Source organism: Sturnira hondurensis, unplaced genomic scaffold, assembly GCF_014824575.4.
Source record: "Sturnira hondurensis isolate 20B ecotype Veracruz unplaced genomic scaffold, ASM1482457v3 Scaffold0000780, whole genome shotgun sequence".
Classification (NCBI taxonomy): domain Eukaryota; kingdom Metazoa; phylum Chordata; class Mammalia; order Chiroptera; family Phyllostomidae; genus Sturnira; species Sturnira hondurensis.
The window spans coordinates 11,147,589-11,154,872 of NW_028073411.1; the positions used below are offsets into that span (position 1 = coordinate 11,147,589).

Consider the following 7,284-nt stretch of genomic DNA (forward strand, 5'->3'; position numbering starts at 1 on the left):
GCATCCAATCTGTGTCCTACCCAAGTCCAACCTCTCTCTCAGGGCAAGCTGATTTTTTTCCTGTTTTTTTTAAAAAAATTAACTTAATGTAATTCTTAATTACAGTGGACACGCAACAGTCTGTTAGTTTCGGGTGTGCTACATAGTGATTAGACATTTCTCTACCTTACACAGTGATCACCCAGGAAGTCCAGTGCCCACCCGGCACCAGGCACAGTTATTTCCGGGTTATTGACTCTGTTCCCTGTGCCGCACGTGACATCCCCGTGACTGTTCTCACAACTGGCAACTTGTGCTTCCAGCTGCTTTTCTCCTGTACCCCTGATAAGTTGTCACCTGGCTGTGGCTCGAAAGAAGAACCAGAGCAGTAGGAATAATGATAACAGTGTTGAAAGCAGTACTTACTAGACATCCTCTGCAAATCATCATACAAGCCTCTTTTAATTCATTCCTTATTTAATCTGTCCCTGTAGGTCCCCATTTTATAGATGTGGAAACTGAGGCTCGGGAGGCTCCTAGCAGCCACCCAGCTAAGAACAGAGCCAAGAATCCGCGCCTGGTCCCTCCGTTGGCAGAGCAGTGGCCCCGCCCTCTGTGTGGTGGGCAGCCCCCCAGATAGGCCTGCGAGAGAGCCCTCGACAGTGTGCACGATGTTTCGTTCTCCAGCCAAAGCACACAGTTGACAAATGTCCTGTTCCTGCTGAACTCCTCCAGGTTGACACTTCCCAAACCCTGGTATGATTCTAATTCTCCACTGATTGGCGTCACCGAGTGCTATTTTTAGAACTTGGGTGATGAACGGATTGTTCTGGTTTTGCTACTTATTGTTGAGTCAACATTTTCTTTTTCTCCCTCAGGAACTGTGACAGCGGGAGACATCACGATGTGGGTCTACGTGACCCCTGGCACTTTGAAAATTGTCTCCGCGTGGCGACGATTCATTAATCCGGCAAGGTGGGTGCAGTGGGGTCGTGGTGTCCTTGCACCAGCAGGAGACGAGGCCCTGGTTCCCAGGCATCTGCGTGCAGGGCCAGGACCAGCGGGGAGGGCTCCCCACCGTATCGGGCATGGGCTCGCTAGCACACAGTCATAACATGCCTGGCACTGCCAACCCCACGCTAAGCAGGGAGGGTGGGGACAGCTCTCCGTTCCCGCCTCAAGCAGTAGCAAATACCACAAAGCAACTTTACAAAAACGTGTAGTATTTTTCATTCTCAGTTAATACACATTAGTTATAGAGAAGTCAGGAGACTGACTATTCAGGTGGAGGTAGGGGTGGGGAGAGGGTTGCCTATAATTTCACCGTCCAATTTGGTGTGTGCTCCTTCTTCCCAACTGCTTTGAAGAACATATGTGCACATGCGTGAGTTCCTGCGGGTACATGTACCTCAGTGAGACGCCACACAGTGGTTTGCAACGCGCTTCATTTCCCCCACAAGAACTGCAGTTCCTTGTACGATCAGACCCTAGTTTCTGTAAGCAGTTCTTTTTGGTGGGCACTGGTCTGATTACTTCTTCAGGATAAATTCTTAGAGTTGGAGTTCCTGGGGCAAAAGTGCCACATGACTTCTGATGTGAGTCATGAAACTGCCTTCCAGAGGGGCACAGCATGCGAGCATGACTGGAGCCCCACGGCCTCAGCAGCCCTGGTTGGATGACTGTCCCATCCCTGCCAACCTTCCGGGGGTTTTAAAAAGCATATCTGGGCCCTGGCTGTTGTGGCTCAGTGGACTGAGTTCCGGCCTGCGAACCAAAGGGTCGCTGGTTCAGTTCCCGGTCAGGGCACATGCCTGGATGCGGGGACAGGTCCCTGGTTGTGGGCGTGTGAGAGCCAGTCAGTGAATGTTTCTCTCACACATCGATGTTTCTTTCTTTCTTTTTCTTCCTCCTTTCCCCTCTCTCTAAAAATAAAGAAATAACATCTCTTAAGAAAAAAAGGCCCTGGCTGGTGTAGCTCAGTGGATTGAGCGCGGGCCTGCGAACCACACGATCGCGGTTCGATTCCCAGTCAGGGCACTTGCCTGGGCTGCAGGCCAGTTCCCGGCAGGGGACGCATGAGAGGCAACCATACATTGATATTTCTCTCTCTCTCTCTCTCCTTCCCTTCCCTTCTAAGATTAATAAATAAAATCTTTAAAAAAAAAAGAAGGAATAAGAAAATCACTGGCTTAAAACAATCAACTGCCCGGAATAAAATCAGAGTCCCGTCAGCATGGAGCAGGAGGGGAGGCAGATCTCAGGAGCACCCACGCAGGGCCAGCATCAGACCCACAAGGACGGACAGGGTGTGGAGCGGTGAAGCCTGGAGGGAGGACTGAGAGAGAAGGTGGGGAGGCGGGAAAGTGTCCGCCCCGTCGGCACGTGTGCAGGGAGTCCGGCTGGGAGAGTCCTCTGTGCCCTGCCTCCCACGGAGGACCTTGACTGCCAGGCTGTAGGAGAGGACCCTTCGGCCTCCCCAGGTCTCAGGCCTCTGAACCAGACTCAGGCAGAGCCCTGTGCTTCTGGTTCTCTAGCTCTCAGGTCTGGGGGCTTCTTGGCCTCCATGACTGCGTGGGCGAATTCCTACAGTCAATCTCATATATCTATACATCTATGGGTCTGCTTCTCTGGGCAGCCCTGATAATACAGGCATGAGTCCCATTCACCAGGGCTTCACCCTCAGAACCCACTCACCTCCCAAGGGCCCCACGTCCTAGTCACTCCCTCGCCACCTTGTCCTGGGGGTTCTGATTTGCGGGGGCAGAGGTTCTTCCATGGCACGACCTTTGTCTGACCTGGGGGCTGCACCTGGGCCAGAAGAGGGAAGTGGCTGCTTGCAACGCCCCCTTGAAGATAATCTGATGGTAGCGGATGCTGCTCTGACAAACCAGTGCCCTCCGCTGCCTCCCACCAGTTTCTGGAACAGACCTTTGTCCTGACCCTGTCGACATGTCAAGTAATTTCTCGAACCTGGTAGCATTTACGTACTATCCCCCCACCCTTTGCCCTATTCTTTGGTTCCTGCCAAGAGGTGCAGACATTCGTTCCACCTGGCAGCTGCCCAAGGTGTGCCTCCTACGGAAGTTTCTCTTAATAAACGCTGTCCGTTACCAGATTAGAGCAGCCAGCTGCTCTCTTCGTCTTCCCCTGCCCTCTACAGAGGTGGGACTTCGGTCCAGGGATCTTCTCTTGGGTCTGTGTGTACCAACAGATTTTGACCCATAAATTTGGCAGGGCACAGGGAGGGGACACGAGCATTCAGTCCCTAACAGAGAGTGTTGTCTTTGGGCAGGAGTCCCCAGGCCCCCACCTTCCCAGCAGCCGTTCTTCCCAGAGTTCACTTTTCTAACCACAGGCTGACCCACCCCAGGGCTGTCTCCAGATGTGCTCAGTTGCACAACTGTCTCTCTGCGTTCGTTTTCTCCTGTAGGGGACATCTTCCTAACACCTTTTCAAGAGCACGGTCATCACAAACGCTCCACCAAGATTCCGTTTAAACTCATCCTCTGGATAGCTTCCCCAATGGCTTTGAACATCGGTCATGGGGAGCGTGAGTCATCTGCAATGGAGCCACGGTGTGTAGAGTTGGATATGAAATGGTCACCATTCTATCCAGACTGGACCCAAAATCCCCCCCAAAAGGAGGGCTTTGCTCAGCCTTCTTTGTGCTCAGAAATAAAGCATCTTTGTTTTTACTGGTGTTTCTTTTTCATGCCGTTGAAGGAGTGCTTCACCAAGTCTTCGCTCGTGTCCCATCCTGATATTTTAGTGCAAGTCCTGGGCCCTTTTCATTGGGGGTGTCAGCTTCCCTGTCATGGAGGTGATGGTCGGTGACCATGGGCAGGAAAGGGGCCCCATTCCCACGATGCCTTTGGGACTGTGTTTGTAAGGAAGCGATGATCTAAGAGGGTATCACGGGTGCCGCAAAAGTGGGTGCTCCCTGGACGTAAAGGGAATCTCAACTTACTGTGCTCTCTCCCCTTAGTCATAAATTCAACAATCCAAGAGGCAAGAATTCCCCCCAAATCACCCTTACTGCCGTGCCTGTAAGCAGTAGTTTCTGAGACTCACCACGGTGTTGACTGAAATGATGCCGCACTAACGTAGGTTTCCATACGCCACCTCCACTCCTTGGAAGGTGGTGGGCAAGAAAGAATCAATGACCAAAGAAACACAGTCTCCATTCTCTGGCAAAGCCGGGCTCCTCTGGACTGATAGCTGAGAGAAATGGATCCTGATGTGATGATAATGAAACCTTTGTATTTTTGTCGGACCTGATGCTTTCTGGACTGTGTTCTCATCGGTTAATTAGTGGAGGAAATCAGTGTAATCGCTCTCATTTTCCTAAGCAGGAAAACAAGACCTGGAAAGGCGAGGTAGCCAGCCCTAGGCCTCTGGGCGGGGGCTGGAGAGCAGATTCATGCAAACACAGGTCTCTGACCCACCACCGCGACTTTGCCACACCATGTCCCCTGAGGAGAGCCCCTACTGCCATGCAAATTGAGTTCCTACGATCTCCCAATTAAAATGGCATCAATGGGCTCTGTTAATCTTAACAGAGACGACTGGTCTTCACGTAGAGTTTTCTCCACTCTGCAAAAGTCCTTTTACTTCCAACTATTAAATTGGGCCACACGATAGCCCCCCGAGCAAGCTGCTGACCCAGTTTGAAATCTGTGGCTGCACCTCAGTGCAGAAGTAGGGTCCTCCCTGTGAAGGAGAATCTTCTCTCTCTGTATTCATGAACTCAGTCTCAATTCACGGGGCAGGCTCCCAGCCTCTGGGGGTCATCCTAGAGTGGGCCGTTTTCCCTCTGTGCTGTTTGGAGCTGTAACATGGGCGTCATGCTAGGACCTGCTTCCTCAATCTCTCTGTGCACTCATGGATCCAGGCAATGCTGTGGAGCATTTGAGTTGGGCACTGGCCCTTACTAAGCACTCAACAAACATCAGTGTTATTTAATTAAGGATCGTTTCTAAGAACATGTGATGCTTATCACAGTGCTCTTTATTCTGTAGGGGCTCAGAACAAGTCATCCAAGATGTGCTTTGGTGGCATTCGGATTATTTTGGGCTAAAGACCAACCACCTGAGACCCTGCAGGCCCAGGACAAACTTGCATCCCTGCCCTTTAACTGCCCAGAAGAATTTAAACTGGGGGCCTTGCCCCTAATAAGAGATTACCAGAGATAACCTTTTGACCCACCTAGAGTCAAACAACCAATTCCTGAATATATCTGCTCTTCGTATTGTCCTGAGGCAGCCCTCCCTCCCCTGCCCCCAAGCCCCAGAGGGACCAACCACGTCCCTAGCTCAGAATGTCACATACGGGGGCCAGCAGAAGGAAGTCCTGCTTGAGTGTGGTTGGTAGGGTAATAATATGGGTGTCACAATTTATAGTTTTAATTTGAACATTTCACCTAAAATGTCATATGGTGTGCTTGAGTGTCACATTGTTATGTTACAGAATTACATGCTTATGATTTTGTAATAAAAAGTGTTGTAATAAAAAGGGGACATTGTTTGTGCCAGACACCCCTCCTCCCCCACCCCATACATCTTGTCTTCGCTTTTGTCTCTGACTCTCTCCTGTCTGTGGGGTCTCCTGCTCTCCCATGTGTGGGGGGTCCCTTGTGTACATGTGTCATGAAATTTGCTTATTTTCCCTTGTTAACCTGGCTCATGTAGATAATCACACCAGCCGGTGGAGGAAAATGTCTCCTTCCCCACAGTACTGGCACAAGTTAAGATGATGCCTAGAAATGTGGAGTGTTGAGAGTTCGTCTGCGTAGAAACCTGTTAGGATATTATTGACGTAGAAAAACGGTTACAGCTAAGCGGAGAAAAACAGACTCAAACACTGGAACATGAAACTATTTCTATAAAAAGCCTTTACGAAGATTCCAAGCACATGGGTCAAACTGTTGAGTGATCGTGTGTGTGTGATCAGACTCTGAGTGATTTTTTCCCCCTTCATGTGACTTTTTTTAAAAATAGACCTCATTTTTAAGAACAAGTTTAGTTTCACATCAACATCATGTAGAAAGTACAAAGAGCTCCCCTGTGCTCCCTGCTGCCCCCCCCACTGCACCCACAGCCTCCTCCCACTCCATCAACGCCCCCCACAGGGTGGCACATGTGTTACAACCCATGGTCCGACAGTGACACATCAGGAGGGCCCAAGTCCAGAGAATACGTGAGGGTTCACTCTCGGTGGTGCACATCCTATGGGCTTGGACTAGTATGTGATGATACATATCCATCCTTATGGTAGACAGGCTGGCCTCACCTCCCTCTGCACTCTTCCGCGCTCTGTTCACTCACCCCCACTCCCATCTCCTCTGCATCTACCGATCTTTTTACTGTCTCCTTCATTTGGCCTTTTCCAGCATGTTAAATAGTTGGAATCAAACAGTATGTAGCATTTCAGACTGGCTTCTTCCACTTAGCAGTATGCATTTAGGGTTGCACACATCTTTTCATGGACATTTCTTATCAGTGGTGAATAATATTCCATTGTTTGGATGTACCACAGTTTATTTATTCACTTGCCTGCTGAAGGACATCTTACTTCCCTGTTGTGGTAATTATAAATAAAGCTGCTAAACCGTCCACATGTTGGCTTTTGTGGGGGCGTAAGCTTTCATATTTTTTTAAGTAATGGCCTATTACACTATAATTTACATAACATACAATTCACCCATTTAAAGTGTACAATTCCACAGTTTTCAGTATAGTCATACAGTTGGGCGACCATTGCCACAACCAATTTTGAAGCAGTTTTGTAACCCCAAAAGAAACTCTGCACCAATTGGTAGTCACTCCCCAGCCCGTCCAGCCCAGCCTTCGGCAACCGCTAATGTACTTTCTGTAGATTTGCCTGCTCTGGACATTTCATGTAAGTGGAACCTACACCATGTGGCTTTTTGTGACTTCTTTCACCTAGCATGTTTTTTCAAGGCTCGTTCCCGCAGTAGCACGCATCAGTACACTTTCATTTTTACTGCTGAAAGCCCACTGCATGGCTCTGCCACACTTTGTCTGTCTCGGTATCAGTCAGTGGAGGGTGGGTTGCTTCCACATTTTGGCCGTTACAAATGATGCTGCACGGACACTCATGCATGAACTCATTTGCAGACTGTGTCTTCACCTCTCTGGGGTAGGCGCCTGAGAGAGGAAATACTGAGTCATAGGTTTACCCTTTCGAGGAACTACCAGACCGACTGCAAAGCAGCCCCACCAGACACAGCAGAGCGTGAGGGCCCCCATCTCTCCCGGTTCTCGCCAGCACCGTCTGCTACCTGTC

General features: G+C 49.9%; 1 long non-coding RNA gene across 1 annotated transcript; it reads left to right on the forward strand.

Annotated features, from left to right (window-relative positions):
• The first annotated feature begins 595 nt into the window (after window positions 1–595).
• Window positions 596–5,355, forward strand: LOC118986533 (uncharacterized). The gene is made up of 3 exons (XR_005066399.1): window positions 596–735; window positions 858–954; window positions 3,410–5,355. It is a non-coding gene; the product is annotated as an uncharacterized LOC118986533 (long non-coding RNA).
• The last annotated feature ends 1,929 nt before the right edge of the window (window positions 5,356–7,284 follow it).